Source organism: Erithacus rubecula, assembly GCF_903797595.1.
Source record: "Erithacus rubecula genome assembly, contig: scaffold_276_arrow_ctg1, whole genome shotgun sequence".
Taxonomy (NCBI): Eukaryota; Metazoa; Chordata; class Aves; order Passeriformes; family Muscicapidae; genus Erithacus; species Erithacus rubecula.
In genome coordinates, this window is record NW_027636049.1 from 85,243 (window position 1) to 98,957 (window position 13,715).

At 52.4% G+C, this 13,715-nt stretch overlaps 1 pseudogene across 1 annotated transcript; it reads left to right on the forward strand.

The window, feature by feature from the left end:
* The first annotated feature begins 8,694 nt into the window (after positions 1–8,694).
* Positions 8,695–11,790, forward strand: LOC306815892 (class I histocompatibility antigen, F10 alpha chain-like; annotated as a pseudogene). The gene is made up of 5 exons (XR_013777879.1): positions 8,695–8,772; positions 9,984–10,247; positions 10,517–10,817; positions 11,105–11,376; positions 11,469–11,790. The product of XR_013777879.1 is annotated as a class I histocompatibility antigen, F10 alpha chain-like (transcript).
* The last annotated feature ends 1,925 nt before the right edge of the window (positions 11,791–13,715 follow it).

A 13,715-nucleotide genomic window follows, 5' to 3' on the forward strand; every position in this document is an offset into this window, starting at 1 on the left:
AGCAGCTGATGCCTTCCCCTGCAGCTGTATCAAGAGCCTGCCTGGAAAAATGACACTGTCAGTACAAGTGACAGCCACCCATCCCTGACATGGCCCTGCCCACAGGGCGTCATGCCTACCAAACTGCTCTAGTCAGGTGATGTTAGACAATGTAAAAATACCTTCAAACAATGCATTTTCCACGTTCTGCCAAAATCATGGCGACACACTCCACATGTTGGGGGCAGACTGCTGTCGGCAGAATGGGGGCAGTCCCAGCAGCTGCTCTCCCCGTGGCTGGATGACCGTGGCAGTGGAGGCGAGTCTCTCACTGTGCCCACTGCTGTGGCACCAAGTGCTCTGGAGTTGTTCCCACTGAACTCAGGGTGCTGCTACTGCAGCAACATCACTTTACACATTTGATAACAAAGACTTGGAATGACATACAGGATTTGCCTGAAGAGCTACTAAAAAAAAAAAAAACGTAGTCGGCAGGGGAGTTAGAATAGTTCACTCCTTCTAATAAAAGCATACATGGATTTAAATAGGGACATTGGGCTAATCATACTGAGGACTGGTTTGAAAACTTTGTCTCTAGCAATCCCTACCAGTTGGCAAGATTTTTTCACGCGAAAGGAGTAGATATATGTGGGGGAAGTTTGGCGAGGGAAATATGCAACCAATCAATATGATTGATAAAGCATAGTTCCATTTATTGAAGGCAATAAATGGAATTATTTATAATCCAAAATACAATGACTAAGCATATTTGGCATAATTTCATTGGTTTGAGGTACATACGCCTCTCCTACTATTGGCTCTTGCAAGAGTGAGATGACCACTCCTTCTACTTTTTCTGCTATGTCTGTATACATGCTTTTTAGCATCAAACCTACTGCATCTGTCCTCCATATAGCAACAAACTAACCATCTCTTCCTTCTCACACATCCTCTAGCTGCAGTAGTATCAGTTTTATGAATAGGCTGCTATAGCCAGACCTTCCTAATACATGCAGTTTAGCAGCTAGATTCTTGCCCTGAATCCTCAGACGAGCCATTTTCATGGCCTGTTAATAAGGCCTCAGGTGAGCCATGTCCATTACTTGCTAGCCAAGCATCAACAGCTAGGTCCATTAAGTTGTTAATTTGGGCTGTCCTGATTTTGTTGGATGTTATAATGATATGATCAAGCAATCTGTGTCCCTATTGTTTGTGGTCCATTTTGAGCTTTATTATTTTGCTCCTACAAACATTGCTTATTCTACAGTACTGTATAATTCTTACACGAATTACATTATATTCATATATTGCAACATCACTATGTAAAAATCCCTTTCTTGCTAAATAGGTTTCCCATAACATTATTGAGGACCATATCAACTTATGGGGCACACTTTAAGCATTATAACAGTTCAAACAAAAGCTATCTTCATCTTTGAAAACAGAGGTCTTTCTTCTACTCTTTGCTGGGGGGTAGCAGGGATCTTCATCTCTCTTCTTTATTCAAACTTATGGGATCCCAACTGTTTCAACATGTGCTCATTTCAGCACAAATGCCTCTGCTCATATCTACAATTAAACCTGTAATCTCTATGTGCTATAGGGAAATGAGTCTCTTCTCCATAGCTTAAAAAAGAGAAATTTCAGTACATGACTCTCCTCTTTGCCTCATCTGGGGCTGGACTCTTCCTTTTGTCTGACCTCAGTGTTTTTATACTGTTTCTGTGCATGTCTTCATCTTGGTCCTTTTCTTTCATTCAGGACAGGGAACAAAGTGTCTGCGAGTCTCATTCTGGGCAATGAAAGAGTTAATATCTCACTCAGGCAGTGGCTGGAGAAATTAGGATGGAGCATTTCAGACCAGCTGGGACTGGGATGGGATCGTATGGGCCCAGCCAGAGAGAGGTGGTGGTTGTTCTGGCTGCATGGCTGTTTTCTGGTGTTTGCTGCATTCAATTCCAGCTGCGGGCGGATGGGTTTCCCTTCCCCTGTCCGGCAGTGAAGGGTGAGTCCCTTGCCAGGACGGGCCCAGCTGTGTCTGCCCCAGGCTGCGCTGCTCAGGAGGGCCCGGCCACCTGGAGCCGCTCTCCCGGTGGGAAAAAGGCCCCGCAGACCAGGGCAGGGCAGGGTTTGAATGTCAGCTTGGTGCTCTACTGAGCCATGGGCTCCCTGGCTGTGCCAGGGGGGGATCTAAGATCTTGGCAGCTGCGTTTCTATTGGGACCCTGCTGAAAACGGGGCCCAGAGTCAGAGCCCGGCCCTGGCCCAGACCCGGCCAGGCCTGTGGGCTGCGTGGAGGGACCTGGGCCGGTGTTACCTGTACTGAGGCCAGAAGCAAAAGAGAACTTTCTCAGCGTTATTTCACCTTTACATGTTTCACAAAGAACCTTTCTCTTTGGTGTAATGTGGGAATCTTTAAAATCAGAAAGTTGTGGGAAAGCTGCAAAAAAGCAGGCCTCAGAGACAACAGAAGTGCAATTAGAGCTAAGCAGAAAGCAGAAGGCATGTAAGCAGAAAAATTATTTGACATGTAGAAAGCAAGGACAAAAAGAGGAATGGTCTGTGTAGTAACGCTTGGCTAGAATAACTCTGTAAGATGCAGAAAAGTATATCTAGCAAGATATTAGGAAGGTCTAAGCTTAATAATGGAGCTCTGTGCTTTGTATTTTAAGGCTTACAAGTAAGTATTGTATTCAAAATAAGCAAGTATTGTTTTAACCAAAGGTACATGCGCTTATAGTGGTTGGATGAAACTATTGTCATCATGCTTTTGCTTTTTGTGATTGGTCAAAAAACTTTCAAAGTGCATTGTAACATCACTTTTCTGTGGCTGTTGCTGAGAGCATGAGCTGCCTTATAATGACACTGATGCTTGGGAGGAAAGAAAAAATAATAAAGCAGCTTGAGAGACATTCCACCGCAGTCCTGTCCCCTTCGTGATTCTGTGCATAAACCCCTGGCCTGCGTTAGTGTAACAGTGTTTAAATATTAAAAATCAGACACCAACTGGCCCTTGTCAGGTCCATGGAAGGCTGCCCAGGTCCTGGCTGAGAATAATTTCAGGGAATCTTTACAAACCATCACAGCAGCCTAGTAGTAACAGGGTCCCTGGGTGAGAGATGATCGGATGGATTTGAACACATACAAAGGATCCCAGCCAATGCATTAAACCCTAAGTGCAGATGCATCATTGGCCAGGGAAATAGTTGTGTTAAGACCCCAACCAATCACATGTGTTTATCTGGGATAACCCTCGATTAAGAAGGCTCCGAAACAATAAAGAAGGCTTTTGTCATATGGATCACTGAGGGTTTATGTGATCTCTCTCTCCTACCACAACCTGAATTGATGCAATATGTGTGGTCAGTTGGAGTGTTCAGTTAGGTGGTCAGTGGGATGTGGTCAGTGGGGGTGGTCAGTGGGGATGTGGTCAGTGGGGATGCAGTCAGTGGTTTGGTCACTGGGGTATTGTCCATGGGTTTGGACAGTCAGTGATGTCAGTGGGCCATGGTCATTGCAGTGGTCAGTGAGGTGTGGTTGGTGGGTGTTGCCAGTAAGTGTGGTCATTAAGGAGGGGAGTGAAGTGTGGTCAGTGGTTATGCTCATTGGAATAGGAAGTGAGTATGGCCAATAGCTGTGGTCAGTGTAAGTGGCTGGTGAGGTGTGGCCAGTGGGTGTGGTCACTGGGTGTGGTCATTGGGTGTGGTCAGTGGTTGTGGTCAATGGGGGTGTGCTGATTTGGGTGGTCAGTCGGTGTGGTCAGTGGGAGTGTGGTCATTTGGGTGGTCATTGGGGTGTGGTCAGTGGATGGGCTGAATGGATGCGTTCAGTGGGTGTGCTCAGTGGAAGTATGATCTGTTGGGTGGTAAGTGGGATGTACTCAGTGGGTGTGGTTAGTGGGGTGTGAGCATTTTGGCAAAGGGTGCAGCCAGTCTATGTGGTCAGTGATTTATGGTCAGTGGTTGTGATCAGTGGTGGTGAAGTCAGTTGGGTTCTCAGTGGGTGTGGTCAGTGGTTGTGGTCAGTGGGTGTTGTCATTGTGTGTGGGCAGTGGGATGTGATCAGTGGCTATAGTCAGTGGATGTGGTCAGTTGGGAGGTCGGTGGGGCTTGGTAACTGGGTGTGGTCAGTTGGGTAGTCAGTTGGTGTGGCCATGGGTAGTGGTCAATGGGTGCAGTCAGTGGCAGTGATCAGTGGGGTGTGGTCAAAGGGTGTGGTCATTAAGGGTAGTCAGTGGTTGTGGTCAGTGGTAGAGTGGTCAGAGAATGTGGTCAGTGGGGGTGGTCTGTGGGAGGTGGACAGTGGTGTGTGGGACAAGGGTATGGTCAGTGGTTGTGGTCAGTGGGTGTGGTCATTTCTCAGGACCATATGGTTGGGTCAGTGGGGTGGTCATTGTGTTTGGTCAGTGGGTACCATCAGCAGGAGTGGGCAGTGGGGTGTGGGCATTGGTGGCCTGGAAGTAGGTGTAGTCAGTGAGGGTGGTCAGTGGACGTGGTCAGTGTGTGTGATCATTGAGGTGGTCAGTGGATATGGTCAGTTGGTGAGGTCAGTGGATGTGGCCAGTTTTTGCAGTTACTGGGGGTGGTCAGTGTTGTGTGGTCAGTGCATACAGTCAGTGGGCATGGTCATTGGGGTGGTCAGTGGATGTGATCAATGGGTGTGGCTAGTCATGGTGTGGTTAGTTGGGTGGCCAGTGGATTGTGGTCAGTAGGAGTGGACTGTGGGTGTGGTCAGTGGGAGAATTCATTGGGGTGTGGCCAGTGGGTGTGGTCAGTGGGCTGTTGGCATTGGTACCTTGGCAATGGGGTGTGTTCACTGGGTGTGGTCAGTAGTTGTGATCAGTGGGGGTGGTCAGTGATGTGGTCAGTGGCATGGTCAGTGGGAGTGGTCAGTAGGAGGTGGTCAGTGTTTGTTGTCAGTGGCAGAATGGCCAGTGGCAGTGTGGTCAGTTGCTATTCTGTGTAGGCATTGGTGTCTTCATAGTGGGTGGGGTCAGAGAGGTGTGGTCACTGGTTGTGGTTAGTTAGGGTGAAGGGTGGGTGCAGTCAGTGTGTGTGGTCAGTGGGGTGTGGTCACTGGTTTTGGGGAAAGGGTGTGGACAGTGGTATGTAGACAGTGGGTGTGCTCAGTGGACTGCGGTTATTGGGGTGTGGTTAGTGGTGATGGCTTGTGAGTGTGGTCAGTGGGTGTGGTCACTATCTGTGGTCAGTGGGTGTGGTCAGTGAATGTGGTCAATTGGGTAGTGGGTGAGGATTGTCAGTTGGTTGATCAGGGGATGTGGTCATTGGTGTGGTCAGTGGGTGTGAGCAGTGGGTGTGGTTGGTGGGTTTGGTCAGTGAGGGATGGCCACTTGGTGTGATCTTTGTGGGCAGTGGGGGTGATCAGTGGGGGTGTGGTCAGTGGGTGAGGTCAGTGGGGTGTGGTCACTTGGGTGGTCATTGCATTGTGGCCAGTGGGGTGACCATTGGGTCTGGTCAGTGGAGTGGTCAGTAGGTGTGATCAGTGTTTGGGGCCAGTGGGCAGTGGTCCTTGTCTACCAATTTAAAAGGGACCTGGAGGTGCTGATGTGTGTTCAGAGAAGGGTAACACGGCTAGTCTGGTGAGAGGTCTGGAACACAAGTCCTGTGAGGAGTGGCTGATGGAGCTGGGGTTTTTTATCCTGGAGAAGAGGAGGCTTGGGGAGACCTCATCACTCTCTCCAACTCCCTGACCAGAGAATGCAGCCGGATGGGACTCAGGCTCTTTTCCCAAGGAACAGAAACAGGACAGGAGGACACAGTCTTAGGCTGTACCAGGGGAGGTTTAGGCTGGACATTAGGAAATATTCTTGAATAAAAGGGTGATTGGGCATTGCATTGGACTGCCCAAAGAGGAGGGTGTGTCACTGTACCTGAAGGTGTTTCAGGATAGACTGGATGTGGCACTGAGTGCCACGGTCTGGGTGACAAAGTGGTGTTGGGTCACAGGTGTAACTTGATGTTCTCAAAGGTCTTTTCCAGCCTGAGTGATTCTGTGATGATTGTGACACTGCAGAGCCCTGGGGAAGCAAGGGGCCATTGTGACACTGTAGGGCCTCGTGGAACTGAGAGGACCAGAGTGACACTGTGTACAACATGGCACCACAGAGCCAAGGGGCCACTGTGGCACTGTGGGGCTACATGGAAACAAGGAGTCCATGGTGACGCTCTGGGTCCTTGTTGAACCACAGAGGCCACTGTGACACTGCAGGGCCTTGTTGAACCAAGGGGCCATTGTGACACTGTGGAACCAAGGAGAGCCTTGGGAGAGCCTGGGGCCCATTGGACAAATGGGCCATTGCTGCACTGCAAGGACTGTTGGAACTAAGGGAACAATTGTGACACCGTGCTGCCCCATGGAACCAAGGGTCCCTCATGACACTTCAGGATCTTGTATAACCAGGGCTCCATTGTGACACTGCAGCACCAAGGAATTCATGGTGACACTCAGAGGCCTCATGGAGCCAAGAGGCCACTGTGACAGTGCAGGGCCTTGTGGGACCATGCAGAGCATTGTCACAGAGCAGGACCTCATGTAATGATGAGGCCACTCTGACACTGCAGAGCCCCATGGAACCAAGGGACTCAGGTACTCATGGAATGAAGGAAACATGTTTGACACCATGATGCCCCTTGGGACCAAGAGGCCATTGTGACACTGAGGTACCAGGAGAGCATTGCTGCACTGTGAGACCTCATGGAAGCAAAGATCCACTGTGACACTGCAGGGCCTTGGGGCACCAAGGCATTATTGTGATACTGTAGGGCCCAAGGATCCAAGGGACTTTGTGAAACCAAGGGGTCCCATGGAACAAAACGGACATTGTGAACACTGGGAGGCATCATGGAATCATGGAGACCATTGTGACACTGCAGGGTGACATGGAACTGTGGTGATGCCAAGTTGACTGGGAGCATGGATCTGCTAGAGGGCTCTGCAGAGGGACTATGAAAGGCTAGATCCAGGTCCCAAATCCAACAAGGTGAGATTTAACAACACCATGAGGTCCTGCACTTTGGCCACAACAACCCCTAAAGTGCTACAGGCAGGGAACAGAGTGGCTGGACAGTGGCCAGGCAGAAATAGACCTGGGGTCACTGATGGACAGCAGGCTGGACATGAGCCAGCAGTGTGCCAGGCAGCCAACAAGGGCAATGGCTCCTGGCCTGGATTAGGAATGGTGTGGCCAGCAGGACCAGGGCAGTGATTCTTCCCTGTGCTCAGCACTGGTTGGGCAGCACCTCAAAAGCTGGGTCCAGTTCTGGTCCTCCCAATTTAGGAAGGACATTGAGGGGCTGGAGTGTGTCCAGAAAAGGGCAACAAGGCTGGCAATGGGTGTCCAAATTTAGGACAAATTTGGGGAAGAGGACCTCCAACAGGCGCCCCCCCCCCCCCACCTCCTTTACAATTCCTTCCTTCACCGAGCTCGGAAAGAATTTTCTTCAGGGGAAAGTGGAAAAAAAACCTTTTTTATTAACAAAAATACAAAAAAAACACTTCGCAGCACAGACCCAGATGAGACAAACCCTGCCGATCCTCGCCCGGAAGGGCGGCAGAGCCTTCCCGGACGACCTCCAGAGGTGGTCCCCTGTGAGAGTCTGTCCGAGCCTCTCGTCTGTTTCTGCCCAACGACCCTCGCCTGAGGCCTGCGCTGCCCAGGGTTGGGAGGAACACCAAGTGACTGTTACGCAGGTGATGCCTACCAGGGCTGATTTCACATGACAACTAGTCACGGGGAGTTTACACAACAAGCTCCCACAGATGAGAGACAATGGACTGGTCAGTATGGGCTGACCTGCGTGTGTTCATGACGACAAAGGTGGTCTGAGCGTCCTGTTTCCACCTGTTCCCCCGCGTAACGAGCTCCACATACAATAGTCCATAAATCTTCCCACATTTTGGCCAGGAGCCACTCGCTTTGGGAAAGGACTATAAAAGTGACTTTCGCAAAGGAGACCCCCTGAGATCTCCCCAGACGGCAACGGACATCTATTGGCTGGCTCCACGAGGATTCGTCTGCCCGTCTTGGTAGCTATAATCCCGACCCCCCTTTCTCTCTCTCTCTCTCTCTCTCTCTCTCTCTCTCTGTCCCACTATCGCATTTTGGTTGGCCCTAAATAAATTGCATTTCTGTAGAAGTAAACTGGTTTTGTCCCCTGCTGTGTCTTTTGCGCTCCGAGATCCATAGAAGAACCAGTCGCGACTCGCTCATGATTTGGGCGGACCGTGACACCCCCGCACCCCCTAATTCGGCATGGGGACCCCCTGTACCCCCTTCTCGGGCATCCCGCCCTTCCCAGACCCCAGACCCGCCCTTTTCCCTCCCTTTGCACCCCCAGATCTCCCAAATTTCCGTGTCCCCCCAGTTCTCCAGTCCCGGCGCTTTCTTCAGGGCGGTCCCAGGGGGTCCCAGGTGTTTCTCAGAGGGCTCCAGGGGGGTCGCAGCGGGGATCCAGAGGGATCCAGAGGAATTCTCTGGAATTCCCCCGTCCCCTCCCCCACCGCGCTGCCTCGGTCACTTTCGCTTCCGCGTCCCAACCCGAGAGAGCGGGATCTACCCAGCTACCCGTGACGTCACTGACACTTTGAGTTTCCATTGGCGGGCAAGGAATAGCGGCGCCAATGGCGGGGCCGGAGGCGGCTCTGGGGGCGGCACCAGTTTTGGGGGCGGGGCCAGTTCTGGGAGCGGGATCGCAGCGGAGCAGCGCGATGGCTCCAGCGCTGGGGCTGGGGCTGCTCTTGGGGCTCCTGGGGGACCCGGGGGGCGCGACCAAAGGTGAGTGGGACCCCCCGAAACCGGGACCCCCCTGAACTTCCATTTCCGGGCACTGGGAATCCTTTAAACCTTGATTCCCGGGCACGGAGAAACCACTGAACCTTCACTCTGGGTCCTTTTGCCTCTCTATCGCCTTTCCCAGCAGAAAAACCCCTCTGAACCCCCATTAATGGGCACCGGGACCCCCCTGCACCCCCTTTTCGGTCATCCCGCGTTTCCCAGACCCGAGTCCCGCCCTTTTCCTTGACCTTTTGGCCCCCCGAACCTCCCAACTTTCCGTGTCCCCCCGTTTTCCACTCCCGGCGCTTCCCGAAACCGGGTCCCAGAGGGTCCCAGGGGTCTCAGGGAGGTCTCAGCGGGGATTCAATGGGATTCAGATGAACTCCCTGGAATTCCCCCTTTCCCCCGTCCCCTCCCCCACCGCACTCCCTCGGTCTCTTTCCCGTTTCCCAGGCTGCGCCTCCGGGATCCGTTCGCCTCTCCCAGCCCCAGCCCCCCCTTTCCCTCAACACCGGGGACCCCTGGAGCCCCTTTCCTGGGCACAGGGACCCCCTGGATCCCCCATCCCGCCTCTCCCAGTCCCTCCCTTGAACCTTGGACCCTTCCCGGCTCTCCCCGTTCCGCTTCCTGCCCACCCCAAATCTCTGCATCCCCCCAGATCTCCACCACCTGCTCGTCCTGCGGGGGATCCCAGGGTGTCTGGGAGGGTCCCTGGAGTATCGTGGAGGCTCCCAGGGGGGATTCTTGGCTCTGGGACCCCCCTGAATTCCCAGTTCCACTGGAAAGGAAGGCACCTCCCTGCACTCCCTTATCCAGTACCAATTTTCCCCCTGCACCCTCTTTCCCATCCATCCTGCCTTCCCCAGCTCCAGACCTACATTTTCTTTCACTCTGAGACCCCCTGGACCCCTATTCCTGCTTTTCTCAGCCCCCAGCTCCCCTTTCCCTCTGCATCAAGGACCCCTGAGCCCCCCATTCCAGCCATCCCAGGTCTCCCCACCTTGTGACCCCTCTTTCCTTGTCACTGGGGATTCCCTTGATCCCTTATCTCACTTCTACCGGTCCTTGTCTCCTCTTTTCCTTGACACTGGGAGTTCCCTGAGCCACCATTCCTGGCCACTGGGGTCCCATGCACTCCCTTCCCAGCTCTCCTAGTTCCCCTTTCAGTGATCCATGACCCCTCAGCCCCCAAAATCTCTGTGTCCCCCCAGTTTTACACTCTCTGCGCTACCTGAATGTGGCAGTGTCAGAGCCCAGCCCGGGGATCCCCCAGTTCATGTCCATTGGGTACCTGGATGGGATCCCCTTCACACGCTACGACAGCGAGCGGGGCCGGATGGAGCCGCTGACACATTGGATGAAGGACGGAGCAGAGCAGGAATATTGGGATGGGAACACCCAGATCTACGTGGGGAAACAGCACGTGGCTGCCAGGAACCTGGAGAGTGCGCAGAACCGGTACAACCAGAGCAGGGGTGAGTGGGGGGATCTGTGGGGCTGGGATGTGGATGGATGGCTTGGGATGGGATCTGTGGGGCTGGAGTGGGGATCTATAGTGCTTGAATGGGATTTATCGGGCTTGGATGTGGATTCACAGAGTGCCAAGAGGCTGAGATGGTGATCCATTAGGCTGGTATGGGATATCTTGTGCTGCATGGGTTGGGATGGGATCCATGGTGTTGGGATGGGGATCTGTGGGGCTGGGACACAATTCCATGAGTCTCTGTGGGTACAATTCCCTCAGGTTTTCACACAAGGTTGCGAGTTTATGGCTGTGACCTCCTGTCTGACGGGAGCATCCGTGGATCCCGCCGGGATGGCTACGACGGGCAGGATTTCATCTCCTTTGACCTGGAATCCAGGAGATTGGTGGCGGCCGACAGCGCTGCTGAGGTCACCAGGAGGTACTGGGAAGGTGAAACGAATGAGGCTGAGAGGGTGACGAATTACCTGGAGCACATCTGCCCAGAGTGGCTCCAGAGATACGTCGGATATGGGCAGAAGGAGCTGGACCGCAAAGGTGGGAGCAGAATTCCTGTGGGAATGTGAGATTTGGGAATGGAGGACTTGGGAACCCTATATTTCCTGTGGGAATTCCGTGGGCAGATCTCACCCCTGTTCCATTCCCATTGAATTCCATGGGCACATTAAAAACCCCATCCCATTCCAGTGGGAATTCCATGGGCAGATCTCACCCCCATCCCATTCTTGTGAGAATTCCATGTGCAGATCTCAGCTCCATCCCATTCCCAGGGAATTCCATGGGCAATTCTCACCCCCATCCCATTCCCATGGAATTCCATGGACGTCTCTCACTGTTATCCCATTCCAGAGCCCCTGATGTCCATGTGTCTGGAAAAGAGGAACACGGGATGCTGATCTTGTCCTGCCACGCGTACGGATTCTACCCCAAGGCCATCGCGGTCAACTGGATGAAGGGGGATGAAATCCGGGATCAGGAGACAGAGTGGGGCGGGGTCGTTCCCAACAGCGACGGCACCTTCCACACCTGGGCCAGGATCGAGGCGCGGCCGGAGGAGCGGGAGCAGTACCGGTGCCGGGTGGAGCATCCCGGAATGTCGGAGCCCGGGATCTTCGCTTGGGGTGAGGCTGGGAATGTGGAATGTGGGAATTGGGGAGTTGGAATTCCCAGATGGGGATTCCCCTCCCCCTCCTCACCATCCCACAATTCCCAGAGCTGACATCTGGCGGGAATCTCACCATGGTGGTCGCTGTGTCCATTGTTGCCATCATCATCCTCATTGTCCTCGTTGGATTCATCGTCTGGAAGCGCCAATCCGGTAACACACGGATGGGGGTCAGGAAGGGACGCGGATCCACCCAGCACCGTTCTGGTAATCCTGTAGCACTGACGCTGATCCCACTGCCTTTCCACAGGGAGGAAGGATGGGAAGGAATATAACATGGCACCCAGTGAGTACCAGTGGCGGATCCAGCTCTGGATCCCCTCCATGTGGATCCCAGAATGGATCCTGGGGTTAATCCCAGTGTGTGATCCGTGCTGGAATCTCATGGATCTTCTCTTTCTGCAGGAAATGATGTGGGAGCAACGGCTTGACCGCAGGTATGGAGTGGGGTCAGGGTGGGATTCCAGAGGGGGACTGGGACAGGATGGACAGATTGGAATCAGGGAGGGATTCTGGATCAGAGGAGGGATCCAGAGCAGGATCAGATGGAATCGTGGAGTGGGATCGGGGCTGGATTCTGGAGCAGGATCAGTTGGGATGATGGATAGATGATGGATGGATGGATGGATGATGGATGGATGGATGGATGATGGATGGATGGATGATGGATGGATGGATGGATGATGGACGGATGGATGGATGATGGAAGAGTGGACAGGCCAGGATTGGTGTGGGATGAATGAGACAGGATCAGGTTGGGATTCCAGAGTGGGTTTGGGTGGGATGGATGGAGCAGGAGTGGGCAGGATCCAGTTGGATCTGGAGCAGCTCCTGCTCTCCATGGGCTCCAGCCAGGCCCATCCTGTGGGATGGGGACAGGGACAGGGTGACACTGTGACCCTCTCTCATCCCAGCAGCAATCACTGCCTGAGCAATCCATGGAGCTGGATCTAGCTCCTTCCCTCTTCCCAGGAAACTGAGGCTTTCCAGCAGAGCTCCTCTCCGTGCTTTTACCCACCCACAGCTTCTGCTAATGGATCAATTTCCCATTTTGGCTTCTTTAAAGCCAAGAATCACAAACTTTCCCAATGCTTTAGTTCTGGTGTGAAATTATCCTGCTTTGGGCAATAAATCCTGCTTGGGGCAATAAATCCAGGTTCCCTCCTCCAGGAGGAACTGTCTGTCAGTCAGGGAGCCAGGAATGAGAATAGGGATGCCAAGAACAGGATGAGGACACCAGGATTGGGATGGGCACACCAGGATTGGGATGGGCACACCAGGACTGACATGGGGACTTGCCAGTAACGCTTGGCTCCAGCCCTCAGGATTCATTTCCTGCTCTGTGTCCCATGTCTGAGGTGTCCCCAGGAGGGTTTGGTTGTGTCAGGCTCCTGGAGGGGCAGTGGGATGGGGGGAGGGATCAGGCCAGGCCTCATTGTCCCCATCTGTCCTTGAGTGCCCCAAAATCGGGGTTTGGGACCTCAGAGAGGTTCCTGCTCATGACCATGGCACGAGATGAGAGTGGCCATGAGTGACACAACCCTGAGATGACCATGGGATGACCATGACACAACCACAGACCCATGAGATGATTGGAACAAGAGATGACCATGGCACAGCCATGGGCTTGAGGTGACCCTGATGTGGTCATCTCATTGTCCTGATCATCTTATGGTCATCTCATGGTCATGGTCATTTCCTGATCACCATCACCTATTGAGTCCCCTGGGGTTTACACCACCTCCCCCCGAGAGAATGGATTGTTGCTGGCAATCAGGACAGGAGCTGATGATCATGTGGGCCTGATCTTTAGTTAGATTAAAAGATTTTATGAGGGATGGGGCTTTTTGGTGAAAGAAAGAGTGACTTAATGGGACTTGTTCACCAAAAATTTGGAAGGGTGGTTTGAATGGGCGTGGTGAGGTGATCAGCATGGGCATTACCTTCAGCCCTGAATTCACTTCCAGGTAGGTTGGTACGTGAACCAACATGGGTGACAAAATAAGGCTGTTTTCTTAAAAAAGAAAATTTTGAGCAAATTATATATTTTATATATATATATTATATATAATATATATATAGGTTTTCATTAGTGATAAATTTGATGAGGGAACCTTCTGCTCATTCCACGATGCCTACATAATAAAAGGAATCTGTAACTAAATTAAAAGGAATTAGAAATTTAGAGAAAGCTTGGACAACTGCTGCAAGTTCCACAATCTGTGGTGATCCTTCTACAAGTTCAATGTCTGATTCCCAGTTATCACTGTTAGGGTCTTTCCAGGTGATAACTGA